This window comes from Vigna unguiculata, chromosome 8 (assembly GCF_037176805.1).
Source record: "Vigna unguiculata cultivar grain cowpea cultivar isolate G323 ecotype 2 chromosome 8, ASM3717680v1, whole genome shotgun sequence".
NCBI lineage: Eukaryota > Viridiplantae > Streptophyta > Magnoliopsida > Fabales > Fabaceae > Vigna > Vigna unguiculata.
The window spans coordinates 28,277,139-28,298,334 of NC_140799.1; positions in this window are offsets into that span (position 1 = coordinate 28,277,139).

A 21,196-nucleotide genomic window follows, 5' to 3' on the forward strand; every position below is an offset into this window, starting at 1 on the left:
TCGACTCACCTCGACCTTTGACCTGAACCGATTTGACTTGACCCTTTGACTCAGGTTGACTTAGCCTAACCTTTTGGCCTGAGCTGATTCAGACTAGACCCAGGCTGACTTATGTCAACTTAGTTTCAATTCACTCGATTCGACCTTCAATTGGGATCGACCCAACTCAACCTTTGGTCAAGGTTGACTCGACACGATCTTCATTCTAAGTTAACTTGACACGATCTTCGGCTATAGTTGACTCTAATCGACCTTCAAACTAGGTCGACTATGCTCGACCATTCAGTCTGAATTGACTTGTCTTGACCTTCAACCCGAGCCAACTTTTTTCAACCTTCTGCTTTGGCTGACTCGATTTGACATTCACCTTATACCGACTCATCTCAACCTTGGACCTAGACTAAATTGATTTGACCCTTCGACTCAAGTTGACTCAGTCTAACCTTTTGGTCCAACAGTGGCGGATGTTTGTGGCAGCAGGGAGGGGCCATGGCCCCCCCAAAAATTTGATATTTTTTTAAAATTTTAGGTATTTTAAATTTTTTTATATTATAAATATTAGATAATATATTATAAATTAATGATGATTAAATTAAATATTTTATTTCTTTTATAAATATAATAATTAATGTTAATAAATAATAAAATATAAAATCAAACATAATAAAGAATAAAGAATACAAAGATTTATCAAGATGTTTTTATTATTATTTTTCATTATGGTTTGAGCTTCTTATAAGTCGTTTTCATTTCTTATTCTTAAATTTTTTTTTTCTTTTGTTTTTGAAGAGAAAAATATCTATTTTTTGCTCTTATTTTTCTTTGTTCTCTTTCATTCACGAGGAGGAAAATAATTAGGTAATTCTTTCATCTTACTTGATAGTGAAATATTAGTTTAATAAATTATTTAATAAGTCTTTTATATTAATTTTTATTTTATGAACATAGAAGTAAAAGTATCTTACTGTGTGTTTTTTTTATAACCGGATACTGTGGTTCATTATATGACTTGAGTTTCTCACAAATTGTTCTTATCTCCCATTCTCACCTATTTTCTTTTGTTTCTGAAGAGAAAAAGATCTATTATTTTTGCTCTCAGATATAAGTTGTTGTCTTCCATTCTCGAAAAAATAAAGAAGAAGGTAATTCTGTCTCGTATCACATGATAGTGAAATATTAGTTTAATAATTGTATATTAATTTATTTAATAAGCTTACATATTAATTTTTTATTTTATGAACATAAAAGAAAAAATATTGTACTGTGTGTTTTTTATAACTGGATCTTAAGTGTGGTTTGATTATCATCGAATTTTCTTTTGGTATTTACGTCTCTCAGTTTTTTATTAGATTATGAAAAATTATTTTTTAGTCCTTTTTTTTAAATAGGTATACAAAGTCTTCCATATATTTATTTGTAATATTTTTTTTAGTTATCGTTATACTAAATTATGTATTCATTTTTATTATATTAGTGATAATAATTAAATATATAAATTTTGAATGTATTATTTTGGCTCCCCCAATAATATTGGTCAAGATCCGCCACTGTGGTCCAAACTGATTCATCTCAACTTTTTGGTCCGAGCTGATTTAAGTCGACTTTTGACCCATGTCAACTCTACTCAACTTCAGACCTAAGTCGATTTGGCTCGCTCTTGTGCTCAACAACCTTGGTTCGACATAGCACACTTTTACTTTGAATTTTCAAAATCCAAAAGATATTCAACGATCCAAATCCAATTAAGCATATAGGACTTAAAATCCTAAAAATGTGACTTTGGAAACAATCTATTTAATTAATGGACTTAAAGTAATATGAATTTGGATTATTACAGATTGAATATCAAAATTTAGATCTTTTATCAGCTTTTAGTTACGTATTTTTCGACACATTTTTCCTGAATACGTTTTTTACCTTATGAGTTTCTTTATTAAATAATAATTTCATTAAATCCCAATGAGTTTAATAAATTTGGGAGGTTGTAAAGTCAGGAGTCTCACCATGGATAATTGTGAGATGTATAAAACAAATTTAAAATTTTTTCTATAAAAATAATCTGCAACAAATTTTTATAAAAACAAATGTATAACAATTTTATTATAAAAAAATTAACTTAAGAAAAAGTAGGTAGCTTTTGCTGTAAATTTAAATTTTACAAGTATTTTTTTATAAATTAAATTCGTAAGGGACTTTTTGGGAAAAAAATTCGAACTACTTCTTTCTATGAAAAACAAAATAATATATATATATATATATATATATATATATATATATATATATTCTTGTATGTTTGTTAAAAACTAGTATTTTTATCCGTGCAACGCACGGGATATCGAATTTTAAAATTAAAAATTACAGTGCATTTATTAAATTAATTTGAAATTATAAAAATATAATTAAATTTAATATAAATTTTATTTTATAAAATTTAATAATAATATTTTAATTAATTTTATAATAAAAATGTATTTAAGTTATTTATATATTTTTAATAAAATGTATTATATATAATTATTTTAAATAATATCTTAAGATTTAGATAATTAAAATTAAGAAATCAAATTTAATTTCGAATGAAATATTGAGTAAAAAATGTAGAAAAATATAATAGTTGTTTCTCTAATAATAAAAATGATGGACAATATAGTTGAGTAGACTTAATAAAGATACAAACATTAGATGATACAAAAAATGTGAAGAGTAAGCGATATAAAGCTACAAATGATAGATCGTGCATATAAATGTAATGTTTAATTAGTCAGATAGTACTCACTCTCTTTAGATGTGTCAGTTTGATACTCACTTTTAAAAATGTGTCAATCGAATCCCAACTTTTGAAAAAATGTCTCAATTAGGTTCCTTCCACTCTTATAAGTCATTTTAAATATCGATACCATTGATGTTTGAGACATATTTTCCAAAGTTAGGACCCAATTGACACCTTAGTAAAGTGGGTATGAAACTGACATATCCAAACAAAAGTGAGTATTATCCGACTAATTACACCTAAATATAAATAGTAGATTCTTTAAAGATACAAATGTTAGACTGCAAACAAAATATAAATAGTAAACAATCAAAACTTAGAAAATGTAGACTATGTAGACAAATATAAATAGTACACTATGCAAAAATACAAAGGTTAGACGTTGATAGACTCTTCTATTGGAGTCCTTTTTTTACAATTTTTTTGGATTTTGAATTTCAAATTTTAACTTTGCTCCCATATTTCATAGCTTTTAAAATTTAGAATTTAAATTCAAACTTTATTACTATATATTTTGAATTTCAAATTTGACAATATATATCCTAATTTAGAAAAAAAATATTGAAATCGACATTATTAGTGATTTTTATATCTTTAAAAATTTTAAGAATGTATAATTTTAACTTGTAATGATATACCAATGTCTATGTTATAAAAATTATTTTTTAAATTATTGTTTAAGTTTGTGTAAAATGTCAAAAAATATGTGAAAAATATTTAAAAAATCATATTTAAATTTTACAATTATTTATTTATTATTTTACACTATATTTTAATTATTTTTACTATTATTATTATATTAGGACTAATATGTTAATATATTACTATATTATTAAGAACCATAGATCTTTTGTTCCTAAATATTATATTACTTGTTTATTTTCTATATCATATTTTTAACTTTTATTGTTTTTTATTGTGAATATTAATGTATTTCCATTAAATTTTTTTAATTTATCATTTTTCAGATTTTGATAATATATAAAATACGAACCTTTCTTATAAGTTAAAAATATTTGAAAGTTGTTTAGAGACATTATAAGAATCTATTGAAAAACCTACACTATTTTACAATTTTTTTTAATGTTAAAATTTAAATTTTATTGGTGTATTTTTTGTTTAATTAGTCAAATAATACCATTTTCATTCTAAAGTTTCACTTTGGTAATTGCTTTTAGAGAAAATGTTACTGTACATATACTTCGAATTCCAATTTTCACAATATATGAATTTTAATCTTGCAATAATATTGAAATTGAAATAGTTAATTATTTCCATATCTTTAAAAGTTTAAAAAATTTATAATTTATAATTTTTACCTTATATTTTAATTATATTAATATTATTATATTTTATATTTACATTGTTACATATTATTATATTTTATAATATATTATTATATCATTATGGGTCATCAAATTTTTTGAATATTTGAATTTATATATTTTTATCAGAAATATTAAAGTATTTATTACAAAACTTAATTTTTTGTATATATTTTTCATTTTGAATGTTAAAATTAACTTTTTATTAATATTATTATATGTATTATGATTAATTTTTCACAACTTAAAAACGATATTATTTTCAATGAATTAATTTTGAAATTTATTCTAAAAACACACGGAAGGAATATATTATCTAAGATTATCTACTGCTTGATGTTTACAAAAATCAACTATAAGAAAAGTTCAGTTTCGAAGGACATTAAATGAAAAAAAATAGTTTCCAATGTAAATTCAATGTAATGTAATATTACATAAAAATATAAAATGATAATATTACATTAATCCTACATAAATATAAATTTATTCTTAAATTAATATTTAAATTTAATCATAAATTGATATAAAGTTAAGAATACAACCATAATCAGTATTATTAGATCAATCACTTTTCAAACACGTTAATAGAAGAAGATTTTGGTTTCCAATGCAATATTTTAAAACCATAATTGATATAAAGTTAAGAATACAACCATAATAAGTAATATTAGATCAATCGGTTTTCAAGCACATTAATAAAAGAAGATTTTGCATTTTGTATTAATCATTAGCGATCAATAAAGAAGCATATAGCATCCCAAAAAACAACATGATGATATAAAATTTTTATATTTTTTATATACTTAAAATTGATAAATAATATTTTTCGTGAATGTCTTAAACTCTAATTATGTGTTTGATTGATACTCCGTGATTCATTAAGTCCCACAAATCATGATTGTTGTTGTTCATAATAAATAGTCATAATTCAAAATGAAAAATTCTTGGAAGACGAAAAGTTTTCCATTTATTCTGTATATTTTTGACATTTATATTGAAAGACGTAAGTGTTGATTTATAAAGTTTATTCAATAAGCTATGTTAAAATTTAAGAAGATTTTTGAAAACTATATAAAGCTCTCTTAAAAAGGTAGGTAGATTTTTAAAATATTTTCCATTTAAAATTTTAATACAATAAATTCATATATAAAATTGCAATGAGAAACACAAAAAGTTGTTGGTTTCTAATATTTAATGTTATTTAATGACAAAGACATTCATCTTTGAGAAGCGGTAAAAATATATCTTGGAAGTAGTGTTGGAAAAAAATGGAAAATTGTTTTAATTCTTAGCATCTTTATATTTTTGGAAGATGAAAAGTAGATTTTGAAAAATATAAATATATTTTTCAGTAAGCTAGGTAAAAAAAACAAAGTCTTAATTTTTAATTTGGTAATTAAATATATTTAAGGTAAGTAATTTTAAGAAACTATTAACTGATCAAATTTTAAGAAAAGTGTAATATGTAATGACTATTTTTAAAATAAATTAATAAAATACATATTTTTTTTTTGTAGAAGAGGAGAAAATATTAATACTTATATAAAAAATATTTGTTAGTTATAAATCTTTCTTCTACTTTGAACTTTTTAAAAGTCTATGTTATCATTAATGAGACAAATTCATGGAATCAGAACTTTATTTTAATTTTGTTTGTTCAAAAATTTAAAAACTTGGATTATGCCTTTGTAATTTGTATTTATTATAAAAATAAAATGTAGTTTATGATTTGCATTTACTTCACTATAAACATTCTGAAATAGTAAATATTATCTTATCAAATAAGATTTAATATTATATTTTAAAGTATTCACTCTCGATTCTACAAAACATTTCAGTCATGTAATATCCGTAAATTCCACACAAAATTCTAATTAATTTATTATATTATGTTCTTTAATTAGATTTATTTTATAAAAATTAGCTACCTTCTCCAAGAAACTTTGTAAAAGTTTCTAAAGTTGTTATTTTATAATATTTACTTCAAAATATTAATTATGAAGACCACCAATGATGTATATTTTGGGACAATGCACATTAGAACTCAAAACAATATTGTTAGCTTTGAAATTGTATATAATTATATATTACATTATATGCTATTAGAGATTTTGGTCATTCAAAATGACTTTTACTCTATGGGAATGTGAGAAGATTTTTGGACCCCGTATAAAAGTTTTTCAAGAAGGTATGTAGATTTTTTAAAATATTTTCCATTTAAAATTATAATACAATAAATTCAAATATAACATTGTATTGAGACACTAAAAAAGTTGTTGGTTTCTTCATAATTAATGCTAATTGATTATAAAAATGTGTTGGAAGAGACAAATTTTTATCTTGAAAGTAGTGTTGAAAGAAACTGAAAAGTTGTTTTTATTCTCCTAAACATCTTTTAATTTCTGGAAGATGAAAAGTATTTTTTGAAAAGTATTAAAAACATATCTAGCAAGCTAAGTAAAAAAAAGTTTTAATTTTTAATTTGGTAAATAAATGTATTTAAAGTAAATAATTTTATTTGCATTTTTTATTAATAAGAAATTATTAATTAATCAGATTCAAAAAAGTGTAATATGTAATATTATTTTTTAAAAAAAAATTTAAAAAATAACTAATTTTGTCTATAAAAAAGGAGAAACTATTAATATTTATATAAAAATATTTGGTAGTTATCATTATGTATTCTTTTAATTTTAAATTATAAATATTTTTTGTACTCTGAAATTTTTAAGACGGGGGACTGGAATGAGGAAGCAAACAAATATATTTCATTCATGGATTTAACTTATTAAACTTTAATAAATACTTATTGAAGCATGAACTTTATTTCAATTTTGTTTGTTGAAAAATTTAGATTTTACCTCGATTTGCATTTGTTTTAAAAATAAATTGTAACTTATGAGTTTCATTTACTTCACTATTATAATTCTTAAACAATAAATATTATTGTATCAAATAACATGAAAATTATATTTGAACGTATTCACTCTCAAAACTATGAAAAATTTCAGTAAATATCGTGTAATATTTTGTAAATTCCACACCAAATCCTAATTAATTTATTGTATTACCATTTTTAGTTTAATTTATTTTAAAAACAATAGTTACTTTCTCTAAAAAACTTTGTAAAGGTTCCTAAAATGTCATCTTATGATACTTAATGCTCCAAAACATTAATTATGAAGACCACCAATTATGTTTTTTTGGGACATGACACTCTCTTACTATATTTCAATACATGTTTAGAAATCTGATCTACACATATGAACCCATATGAGTATATTTGAGAGAAGATAAGTTGTAAATTGTAGACGTAGCAGCGTTCTTTGAGTGGTGTGAAGAGAGGTACCGGTAATCAAAGCGTGTTAGTGATAATAATATTACGTAGAGCAATCATGATTATCGTCTTGAGAGGTGTTGATAACTCTGGACAATGCAATTAATTTTATCATGAGGAGTGAAAACCATAATGAAGAGAAATTTAAAAAAAATGAAACGCTCCTTGGTTGGCGATTTAGTATTTAATATTGGAATATGAAAACATTTAATAATTAAAACGTGTAGCAGATGATATAGCAGTTTAATCATCATTATCTCGAGCAGTGCGAAATTAAATGCATTTGAATACTGATTGACACGTTGTCATCATTATCTCGAGCAATGCGAAATTTAATGCATTTGAATACTGATTGACACGTTGATTTGGAGATAATTCGAACCACTTTTTGAAGGCGTTGGAATACAAAAAGTTTTTAAAACGGTCATTTTAAATTTATTTTTCCATAAAAATTGATCTTAAATTCTTCTGAGTATGAAAATGGTGAAAAATATTTTAATTATTTTATAACTTATATTATTTTAATAATAATAATTAATAAGTAATAGTTATTGTATTTCACTGACGTTTAAATTTCTAATTTATATGGAATGATAATTAATGTTAATTAATTCAATTTCTAATTAAAAATAATTTATATTGACTAAAATGAAGTCAAACAAAATATAATACAAAAAAGGAAAATACATATAATAAAAGAAAATAAAATATAACTTTTATATTGAGATATATAATAACTGCATACAAAATAAGAGTCCAATTGAAATCTTCTTTTATATATATATATATATATATATATATATATATATATATATATATATATATATATATATATATATATATAAAGTTCAAACAAAATTACATACAAAATTTTCAACTTTACTAAAAAAATAGATAAAGAACTTTGATATCTCTGCTTGTTCTTTCACTTTCAACTTTAAAAAACAATTTAGGGTGATCCTCTGCAAAGAGTTGATGATCTCCATAGAAAAATCTTAGTTGGTTCTAGCCTTGGGTAATCATTGGAGTGTGAATATCCATGTTGTAAGTAACATGTGAACATTACTTTGGTAATCAACAACAATCCATTTAGCAGCAAGGTCCTTCCAATAGCGTATTATGAACACTCGGTCGACGTGTCCAAAGTCCTTAAAATATTAGCAAGTTAAGAATAAAGAAATAAATAAATATAAATAACAAAAATAAATGATTTTGAATCAAAAAATATACCTGGTCTTTCAAAAACATAGAAATGAATCTGCCAACCATTTCTGAAGAAAGTATGGATTTTGGTGTGGGCATGGATTCCATTGCAGGAGAATAGGTTGGTGATGAAGTAAAATTGTAAGAGAAGAAAATGGATAATAGTAGAAAAATCAGATGTCTGACTTTGAATTGGTAAACATAGGGAATATATATATAAAAAGAATAGGAGAAGTCATAGCTGTTGGAAGTATCCGTACATACTGGACAGTCTGAACTGGTAAAAGTACAGGTTAATAAATACGAATTAAAAAATAATACGTTAAAAAAAAATAATTATGAAGCGTCGTAAAAGTATAAGAAGAATTATTTAATGTAATTTACTAATGTTGATTTTTTCCAGGAAGGGGTATTTAATATTGGAATAGAATAAAGTTTAATAATTATAACGTGTGGCAGATGATGGAGCAGTGGCAGATGATGGAGCAGTTTATTCATCATTATCTCGAGCAGTGCAAAATTTAATGCGTTTGAATACTGATTTACAGGTTGATTTGGAAAAAAATTCGAAGCAGTATTTGAAGGGGTTGAAATACAAAACGTTTTGTAAACGAAATGGTTTTGATGGAGTAAACGGTGATTGAAAAAATGTGAAGAACTCTTTGAAAAATGTCCGAATAAAAACAAAAATGGGGTAAAAATAAAGAGATTTGGTGATACAGTGCATTATTAAAAAAATACCATTAACGAAAAAAAATGACACAAACAAAGTTTAAGGTAGAAAAATGAAGAAGATGAAGGGTTTGCTTGTAAAAGGTGGAAAAATACAGATAAATTGGTAAAGAAAAAGGTATTTTGATACAAATTACTTACCAGTTAAGTTGTACAGCAAAAAAGACTCGTGCATGACTTTGAAATCTTGATTTGAAGCCTGTATCCAGAAGAACTCTTTTTGGTGTAGAACTTTGAAAAAATATAGTGTATGATGAACTCTTTGAAAAATGTCCAAATAAAAACGTAAATCAGGTAACAATAAAGAGATCTGCTGATAGAATGCATTATTAAAAAAATACCATGAACGAAAAAAATAATGACACCAAGAGAGTTGAAGGTAGAAAAATGAAGAAGATGAACGAGTTGCTTGTAAAAGGTGGAAAAATACAGATAAATTGGTAAATAAAAAGGTAGATTTTTATACAAATTACTTACCAGTTAAGTTGTACAGCGAAAAAGACTCTTGAATCAGTTTGAAATCTTGATTTGAAGCCTGTAAACAGAGGAAAAATGGAATAGTTAGATCTGACAAAATATAAGAAGAAAATGAGTTGTTCAGTTGAGAAAACTCAAAATAAAATCGACTTCTGGGTTTAAACCTGTAAAAAAACGCATCAAAAAGTTAGATCTGACAAAATATAAGAAGAAAAATAGATGTTCGCTTGAGAAAACTCAAAATAAAAACGACTTCTGGGTTTAAACCTGTAAAAAAACGCATGAAAAAGATAGATCTGACACAAAATAAGAAGAAAATGAGTTGTTCGTTTTAGAAAACTCAAAATAAAATCGACTTCTGTGTTCTTACCTGTAAAAAAGCGCATGAAAAAGTTAGATCTGACAAAATATAAGAAGAAAATGAGTTGTTCGCTTGAGAAACTCAAAATAAAATCGACTTCTGGGTTCTTACCTGTAAAAAAGAGCATGAAAAAGTTAGATCTGACAAAATATAAGAAGAAAATGAGTTGTTCGCTTGAGAAACTCAAAATAAAATCGACTTCTGGGTTCTTACCTATAAAAAAACGCATGAAAAAGATAGATCTGACAAAAAATAAGAAGAAAATGAGTTGTTCGCTTTAGAAAACTCAAAATAAAATTGACTTCTGTGTTCTTACCTGTAAAAAAGCGCATGAAAAAGTTAGATCTGACAAAATATAAGAAGAAAATGAGTTGTTTGGTTGAGAAAACTCAAAATAAATTCGACTTCTGGGTTAAAACCTGTAAAAAAACGCATGAAAAAGTTAGATCTCACAAAATATAAGAAGAAAATATAAACCATCTCCATAGTCGTTTTTTTGCGATTTAGAAACAACTCGATGAAAAGAAGAAGATGAACAGAAGAAGATGTTAGAGAAGAAGCTAAGAAAGGCAGAGAAACCATGATGAACGCGGAGAAATAGAGACAGAGAAAGAAGTGAGAAGGCGGTGCCAGAGAGAATGAGAAAGAGAGAGAAAGAAGAAAGAAGGCGGTCGCAGAGAGAATGAGAAAGAGAGAGAAAGAATTGAGAAGGAGGAAGGTGAGAAGACTGAGGAAGAGAGAGAAAGAAGTTTTAATTAAAAGTTTCAGTTTTCAATTTTTTTTCCATTTTTTTTTCATACTTCAAAATGGTGAGAGATTGACACATCAGCGTTTTTACCTTTTATAGATAAAAATTTGAATTGAGAAGTAGGTCAGATATATTATTCAATCGAAAAACTTACCTTTTGTTAATTTCCAATTGTATATAGTATTAGATTTCGTAATTTTAGTCTTTATATGTTTTTTAAATATAATTAATCGAACTTTAAACTCTATATATAAATGAATATGACATATTTAAGGTTGCATTGGATTATAATATAAAATAAATAAAACATACAAATTTAAAACTTAAAAAAAATCATGAAAAAAACGTAAAAGAATTGAAAAATATTGATTTAGTTTATTACTTGTTGTAGTCTTCGTTTCACCAGTATTTTTTTTCATGCTTGATTGAAACCTAACAATATATTAGAGTGTGAACCAAATAATTAAAATGTACAAGTTACGTCAATTAGAAAAGAAAAACAAAACTTGTAGATTGTTATAAAGGTATTTTCAACCCACAACAAACAAATATTTATTTTTTGATATTATCCATTTTCTATCAAAATATTAAAAAAATTACACTATTCATCAAAATGTTCATATAATTATTTGTTTTTCTAGAGTAGAAACTAATTCGGCAAACAACCCAAAAAGGTGTATTGGTAAAAAAAACACAGATGTTGAATCCATTTTGATCAGGTTTTTACGATTTTGTCCCTAAAACCATATAGCCTGCAATCAGGTTCAGATCACTAAAAAGGAAGAAGTCAACTATTCTTTCAAAGGAAAAGGTCAGGGACTTGGGTTGAGGCCACGGAGAACTCACCTTTTCTAGATTAGCTCACAATGGAAGCAGCAAGGACAACATCCCTAGCAAGTCCCTGGAATATTTCAATTTTTAATTGATAAATGGGTGAAAAAAAAACCCAATTAATAATATAACCTGAAGGATATATACTAACTACAGAGTTGTTAGTTAGTAATACCTTATTCTGCTGTGTGAAGAATGTGTGGGCAACAAAAAATTCTATAAACATATATAATTTTCTGATTGAGGAAAAGTATAATTACACATCGGTCTGCTTATTTATTTATAGTTTATCCAATTATTTATTTATTGTTTATCTTAATTATTTATTTATATTTATCTTTAGTTACATATCAATTATATTTATTTATTTAGTTATATTATTTTTGTGTCAAACATTTACTATTTATAACAAATAAATATAATAATAATGATTATTGTTGTAAAATGATAAAATTTATGATAAATAATATAAAGATTTAATTATTAAAGTTGGTAGTGTGATCTTGAAGATTTAAATAAGTTTTATTGAAGATTAGATAGGTTACTTGTTAGTTATGGTAGAATTCATTTATCCCGACTATAAAGTATGATAAAAATCAAGTTCATATATTTGAAAGAGTTTTATTTTATTTTATTTAGATATGATGTAATTTTACATGATATTTGTTTTGTTGTTTGTGTATGAAAATCAAAACTTGGAAAATCTCACATTAAATGAAAGCTCCAAAAACATTTCAAATCCATTCAGAGATGAAATTATCGTTGCTTTACCCACAACAAGCTAGCATACTAACGTGGTTAATAATTCTATAACCTTTCAGGGGACAACTTTCTCAACACTTATGTTTGTGACTGTCCCAGATGTCCTAGTCGTTTGTGTTAGAATTAATTGACGAATTAATTCTATTAGTGACTCATTTGAAATATTATGATGAACCCAAATGTGATTTAATAAAATATAAAGACTTATTGGTTATTATTATGAGAAGTGATAATAAAATAAAATAAAGATAAAATAAAAATTAACTTGATGGATGTTGGTTTATAAAAGGAATTGGGGTTCTGTCTCTGGCCATAAGGTTATTTTCACAGTAATCCATCAAGAACGTGTGAGAAGAGAAAGAAAGGCAAAGAGATAGATTGAGAAACGATGATTGAAGAGCACACAAGATTACAAAATTAAAAATTTGAAAAACATATTCACAGGGATCTCTCATGGATCAAAGTTAGTGCTCTATTATGTTTATCGTGTGAGAATTATAAATCTTAAAGATCCTTAATTAGTTTTACATGTGGTATCAAAGCCTATGTTGTAGGATTTATGATTCTCCTTTTATGATGTTTGTTTCCAATTTTTATGAACCCTAATTAAAGTTTTAAGGGTTATTTAAGTTTTTCGTTGTTTAAAAGTTGAATGTGAATGCCATGGTTGAAAATGAGAATTGTTTTCCGCTACTAAAACTGAATCCGATTGTGTTGCCATTAATCGAAATTGTTTGTGTGTTTTTAATGTAACATGTTTTTGTTTTTTGGCATTGAATAAAAAAATAAAAAACTTTTCTTGTGCACGTGAATGTGGAGTGAATGACATTGAATGAAAGGCTTAAAAATCGTTACTGTTTGAAATGAAGCACTGAACGTGTAAAAATTGGAACATAATGTGATAATGGCATAAAAGTACTACCGTGAACGTGTGAAAATTGGAAGTTTTTCAATTTCATAATGTGTGAATCGTTTGATTACGTGGTTTGTTAAAATTAAAGTTTAATATTTTTATTGGGTTAGGTTACCAATAAAATTAATATTAATTATTTTATCTATATAAATAATTAATAATTTTATTTTAATTTGCAATAATATTTATGTTTGTTATTGTTAAATTAAAATTAATGAGGATGCTATATAAAGTTTATAGCAATTAAATGTATATTTATTTATTTATTTGAAATCAAGTATGATAAATTTTGTTAGTCACTAAAGTGGCCAAAATTTTAAAGTTTTTGTGATTTTAAATTATTAATGTTTTATTTTAATTACCCATAATATGGATGCTAAATTATGAATAATTAAATTTATGGGTTAATTAAAATTCATTAATTATAAGACATTTAAGGATCGCCCAAAGGTTGATTAATTGTTCTCATAAGTAATGAACATGATTGTAGATAATTTTGTATGCATCACTAGTTTTATTTATATACCCAAAGGTAGTAGGTGATTTTAGTTGATGCATATTTTAATTATCAATAATGTTATAATATGATTAACATCATTATGTTTATGTTTGTATATTATTGAATCTCCCAAAGGAGAACATTAGTATGCATAAAATGATTGTTTATATCTGAATCTATTTTTACGTTTAGTTTTATGACTCGAAGCATTAATGTTAGGCATGTGTTAATTGCAGTCTCTGTTCCGATATCTTTACAGTCGCATGCTTTGTATGTTCTAGTCTTTAATGGATTGAATTTCCCTGACTAGAGTGAGCAAGTCCAATTTCACTTAGGTGTGTTGGATCTTGATTTAGCTTTTCAAGTTGAAAAGCCGGCTGCTATCACAGATGCTAATAGCAATGAAGAGAAAGCCCATTACAAAGCTTGGGCAAGATCAAACAAACTTAGCTCAATGTTTATGAGAATGAGCATAGCAAGCAATATAAAGTCAGCTCTTCCCAAAACTGATGACGCAAAAGAATTTATGAAATTTGTAGAAGAACGCTCTTAAACTGTTGATAAGTCTCTCGCTGTGACATTGATGAGTACGTTGACCTCCATGAAGTTTGACGGCTCACGTACCATGCATGAGCATGTGATTGAGATGAAAAATATCGCATCAAGACTTAAGTCTTTAGGAATGACAGTGGATGAAGGTCTCGTGCAGTTCATTCTGAACTCATTACCGTCTGAGTATGGTCCGTTCTAGATGAACTACAACACCATAAAAGACAAGTAGAATGTGCATGAATTGCACAGTATGCTAGTTCAGGAGGAGACCCGACTAAAGAACTTAGGAAGCCACTCTATTCAGTATGTGAAGAGTCAAGGAGCTGTTGGAAAGAAAGTTGCTAAGAAACATGGAAAGGGTAAAGGACCACTGAAGATTGACGAGTCCTCAACCAAAATCCAAAAGAAAAATGACAAATGTCATTTTTGTGGGAAGTCTGGACATTTCCAGAAGGACTGCATAAAGCATAGAGCTTGGTTCGAAAAGAAAGGTGAGCATAATGCTTACGTATGTTTTGAATCAAACTTAACTGAAGTTCCCCATAATACGTGGTGGATTGATTCTGGATGTATGACTCATGTTTCTAATGTGATGCAGGGATTTCTTACAACCCGAATCATAAACCTAAATGAGAAGTTTGTCTTCATGGGCAATAAAGAGAAAGTTCCAGTGGAAGCGGTCGGGACTTATCGTCTAATCCTCGACACTAGATATCACTTAGACCCCATGGATACTTTTTATGTACCTAGTATCACTAGAAATTTAATTTCTTTGTCTACGCTTGATATTGCTGGATATTCTTTTAAGTTTGGGAATGGTTGTTTCAGTTTGTTTAAGCGTACTTTTATGATTGGATCTGGTACACTTTATGATGGTTTATATAAATTGAATTTGGATAATTTATATGCTGAAACTCTTATGACTTTGCATCATAATGTTGGCACTAAACGTAGTTTAGTGGATGAACGATCTGCTTACTTGTGGCATAAACGTTTGGGACATATTTCCAAAGAAAGAATGCAAAGATTAGTAAAGAACGAAATCATTCCGGATTTAGATTTTACTGATCTGAATGTGGGTGTGGATTGTATTAAAGGCAAACAAACTAAACACACAAAGAAAAGAGCCACGAGAAGCACTCAACTTCTTGAAATCATACACACCGATATATGTGGTCCGTTTGATGTAAATTCTTTCAATAAAGAGAAGTACATCATCACCTTTATTGATGATTTTTTGCGTTATGGACGTGTTTATCTACTGCATGAGAAATCTCAGTCAGTGAATGCCTTGGAAGTTTATATAAATGAAATGGAAAGACAATTAGACAGAAAGGTGAAAATCGTAAGGTTTGATAGAGATGGTGAGTATTATGGAAGATATGATGAAAATGGACAACACCCTGGTCCGTTCGCTAAGTTTCTTGAGAAATGTGGTATTTGTGCTCAATACACAATGCCAGGCACACCACAACAAAATGGTGTATCAGAAAGGCGTAATCGGACCTTAATGGATATAGTTAGGAGTATGTTAAGTAATTCATGTTTACCTGTATCATTGTGGATGTATGCTTTAAAGATTGTCATGTATTTATTGAACAGGATTCCTAGTAAAGTTGTTCAAAAGACTCCTTTTGAGTTATAGACTGAGACACCTGCATGTTTGGGGATGTTAGGCAGAAGTAAGAATATACAATCCGCAAGAAAAGAAACTGGAGGAAAGAACAATCAGTGGATTTTTCATTGGTTATCCAAAAAAATCAAAAGGGTATATGTTTTACTGTCCTACCCATAGTACAAGAATCGTTAAAACTGCAAATGCTCGGTTCATTGAGAATGGTGAAACCAGTGTGAGTGAAGCTTCACGAGATGTGGAGATTAAGGAAGTTAGAGTACAAGTTCCTATAGCTAGTAGAAACTCACAACAATCAAGAAGAACAACAAATTAATGACCCTGAGGTTAATAATGAACCGATAGTAGAACAACCACAAGAAATAGTATTAAAAAGATCTCACAGAGATAGAAAGTCTGTTATTTCGAATGACTATGTGGTTTATCTACAAGAGTCAGAAAATGACTTAAGTATTGATAATGATCCAATTTCTTTTTCAGAAGCCATTAATGGTGATAATTCTGATAAGTGGTTAGATGCCATGAAAGATGAGCTTAAATCAATGGCACATAATGACGTATGGGACATTGTGGAATTGCCAGAAGGATGCAAGAGAGTTGGGTGTAAATGGGTCTTTAAGACTAAGCGTGACTCTCAAGGCAATATTGAACATTACAAGGCCCGTCTTGTTGCTAAAGGTTTTACTCAGAAAGATGGCATTGACTATCAGGAAACATTTTCGCTTGTTTCTAAGAAAGATTCTTTTAGAATTATCATGGCATTAGTAGTTCATTATGATCTTGAGTTGCATCAAATGGATGTTAAAACTGCTTTTCTGAATGGGGATTTAGAAGAGGATGTCTATATGGACCAACCGGTGAGGTTTACTAAAGAAGGAAAGGAGCACATGGTGTGTAAACTTAAGAGATCGATATATGGACTTAAACAAGCTTCTCGACAATGGTATCTTAAGTTAAATGATACTATTGTGTCCTTTGGATTTAAGGAAAACACCGTTGATCAGTGTATATATCTGAAGGTCAGTGGGAGTAAGTTTATATTTCTGATTCTGTATGTTGATGATATCTTGCTTGCGACTAATGATCTTGGTATATTAAGTGAGACTAAGAGGTTTCTCTCTAATAACTTTGAAATGAAAGATATGGGTGAGGCATACTATGTGATAGGAATAGAAATATTTTGTGACAAATCACAAGGACTGTTAGGTTTGTCTCATAATGCATATATTAATAAAGTTTTAGAGAGATTCAGAATGGATAAATGTTCAGCATCTCTCGTTCCAATACAGAAAGGAGACAAGTTTAGTCTCATGCAATGTCCAAAGAATGATTTGGAACGGAAACAGATGGAAAATATCCCTTATGCATTTGTGGTTGGGAGTTTGATGTATGCTCAGACCTGTACGAGGCTAGATATTAGCTTTGCAGTTGGTATGCTTGGTAGATACCAAAGTAATCCAGGTTTGGAGTATTGGAAAGCTGCAAAGAAAGTTTTAAGATACCTACAAGGAACAAAGAATCACATGCTTACTTATAGAAAATTTGATCACCTTGAGGTGATAGGTTATATAGATTCATACTTTGCCAGCTGTGTGGATACAAGAAAGTCTACATTTGGTTATATGTATCTTTTAGCCGGAGGAGCGATTTCATGGAAAAGTGCGAAGCAGTCTGTCATTGCTGCATCCACCATGGAAGCTGAATTTGTGGCATGCTTTGAGGCCACGATTCAGGCTAATTGGTTGCGAACCTTTATTTCAGGACTTGGAGTAGTCGACAGTATTTCCAAACCGCTGAAAATTTATTGTGATAATTTCGCAGCAATATTCTTTTCTAAAAACGACAAGTATTCTAAAGGTGCTAAGCATATGGAGTTGAAATACTTTGCCGTTAAAGAAGAAATTCAGAAATGTAAAGTGTGAATAGAACATATTAGCACAGATCTTATGATTGCTGACCCTTTAACAAAAGGGTTACTGCCCAAATTGTATGCTGGTCATGTAGAGAATATGGGCATTATGTCTACTAGTGAATGTTAAATGTTGAATGTTAATATTTTTAATGTTTATGTGACACTCTGAGCTCCCTAATGTATAAATTTCTGAAATCTGTGTTTTCTTCTTTATGTTTATGCATGCAAATTATGATGAAGAAAACAAATTATGTTATGTTACTGCTTTGTAAAATGACATTATGTTTGAGCCCATTATGAACTTCTCGTTTTTAAGGTCATATTAAGGAGAAATGGATGATATAGTAGTACATGGAAGGGATCATGTTGACCAAATGATGTGTGACCGCAATGACTCTTATTATTTCTGTATCTTTAATTATGAATAATGATGGAACCAATTTATGCAAGGTCTTTTAACACGCATTATGTTTATGTATTAAATCACATAATGTTATGACATCATATAAGTCAAGTGGGAGAATGTTAGAATTAATTGACGAATTAATTCTATTAGTGACTCATTTGAAATATTATGATGGGCTCAATTGTGATTGAATAAAATATAAAGACTTATTGGTTATTATTATGGGAAGTGATAATAAAATAAAATAAAAATAAAGATAAAATAAAAACCAACTTGATGGGCGTTGGTTTATAAAAGGAATTGGGGTTCTGTCTCTGACCATAAAATTATTTTCACAATAACCCATCAAGAACGTGTGTGAAGAGAAAGAAGGACAAAGAGATAGATTGGGAAACGGTAATTGAAGAGCACACAAGATTACAAATTTGAAAAGCGTATATTCACAGATCTCTCATAGATCAAGGTTAGTGTTCTATTATGTTTATCGTGTGAGAATCATAAATCTTAAAGATCCTTAATTAGTTTTACAATTTGAAGGACAATAAAAATATTATTAGATAAGAAAAGAATCGTAAATAAATAATATTCATTCTCCTCCTCTCGGTATAATACATGAAAATTATATATTATAATTCATTGTGGAATTTTGTTTGTCATATGGAAACATTCCACGTAACAATAATGAGTGCAATCAACAATGAGTAAATTAATTTCAATAAAACCTAATATCCTGGTTTAAGGTTTAAAAGAAATTGAAATTAGGGTTTAAATATTTACCAGAGACGATCAATTGATGTGAGGAACTTGAGATTGAAAAATGGAATTAAAAAAATCAACGTGAACCAATACAAAAACACATGTCAAAAAGAAATTCAAATCAGAAATTATAACAAGTTGAAACTTCAAAAAGGAAATTAAATTTGAAAATTACCTGAAGAGAAAAATAACCTACGGGAAGAGAAAAATAACTTACAAAAGGAGAAGAAATACTTACAAAAAGGAAAATGAACAAGGAACATAGAGATTAAGATGGCTTTAATGGAGGGAAGAGATGATGGCTTCCACAAGAAGAAAAGAAGATAACTTCCATGGACATAAGAGACCCAACTCTTCTCCAAGTGTAGTAGTGTAGGAGAAAAAGACAACTATGCGAGCAAGCCTACCGCAAAGTGCGCACATTATAATTTTTCCACCACATTTAAATCGATTGTAAGTAACTATATAACTTTCTAACTTTTTTAATATTATGTCATGTTAAAACCTTAATAAATAATTGACTCTATAAGTTATTCTTCTTGTGTATTCATGTTAAACTATATTTTAAAATATTTAAATTTAAAATAAATTAAACTATCATACTTTTAATTTGGTAATGTTTTTTTATCATGCTAATTAATATAATCGTTATAAAATAAATTAATATAAAATATATCATCTATCAATTTTAATATCTTGATGTGTAAAGTAAAATATTGTAGATAATATAATGACTAAAATAAATAGTATAATATAAATATATCAAAATATTGCATAAAACAATAATTACCTTCATTATCCGTGTAATTAAAGGTACATGTGAGAAAATTTTATTTTACAAAAAAATTAATTAAATGCTATATGTGAACGAAAGAATATATATATATATATATATATATATATATATATAAAATAAAGTATTATCTTCTAAAAAATTTAATAAATAATTTAAGAATACAAATACTATATATAAAAAAGAAATTAGAAATTTGTATTTAAAAAAAATATTTTAAGTCCATTTAAAAAGCCAAAAAATAGTGAAAAAATATAGTTTAACATATATTACTAATTAAGTTATATATAAATTTGTTAAAAACTAAAAAAAAAAGAAATTAGCTGAAATAATATATTAAACATAGCAAAGCGTACGTCAAAGTCATCTGAGATTGGAGGACAAATGACTCTACTTGGGAGTTAGAGGAGAATATGAGGAAGTCGCATCCCTATCTATTTTTCTGGTAAGTCTTCATTTTCGAGGGCAACAATTTTTCTTGTTGAGGAGAATGTAAGGCCCAATTATTTTTCTGTCCTTATTTTAAAGGACTGCCTTCAAATCAATTGGGCCTAGGGCTGGCCCATAGAGAGCCAAAGACCCTAATCTGCCTAACACCTTCATTCCATTCACTTTCAGAAAAATAGGTTTCCCTTATTCCTTCCTAGAGCTGCTGCTGTTTCTCTGCTAGGGTTTGATACCACCTTGGTCAAGGAAGATCAACCTTATTTTTCCTGCTCCACTTTCTAAGCATATTCCTTGAGCTATTGCGCTCCACAGTTGGTGTCGAAGTCCTTTGCTCACCCTTTCCAAGTAAGGGAAGCTAGAGTTTTTCATATTTTAGTTGTACGTTGGCTATTTTACCTCTGTTTTGTGATTTATATGCCTGGATGATATTTGGGTTCAGATGGATATGAATGGAATGTTGTTTTGAGTTGGTATGTTGCTACTGTCACGTGAAACAAGGAACGCAAACTGTTATTTTCGCCCAAGCGAGCTCACCTCGCCCATGAGTTTTGTTCGAGTACTCGCACATGCGAGCGAATTGAGTTTTGAGCGAAAGACCATCTCGGTCAGGTGAGATGGCCTCGCCTAAGCGAGTGTTCGCAAAACCTCTCAGGGCTTTTGTCGCGATCTCACCTAAGCGAGAGTCTGCAGCTTAAGCGAGGGCACCCTTCTCGTCTGAGCGAGGGCTTCTAGCTTAAGT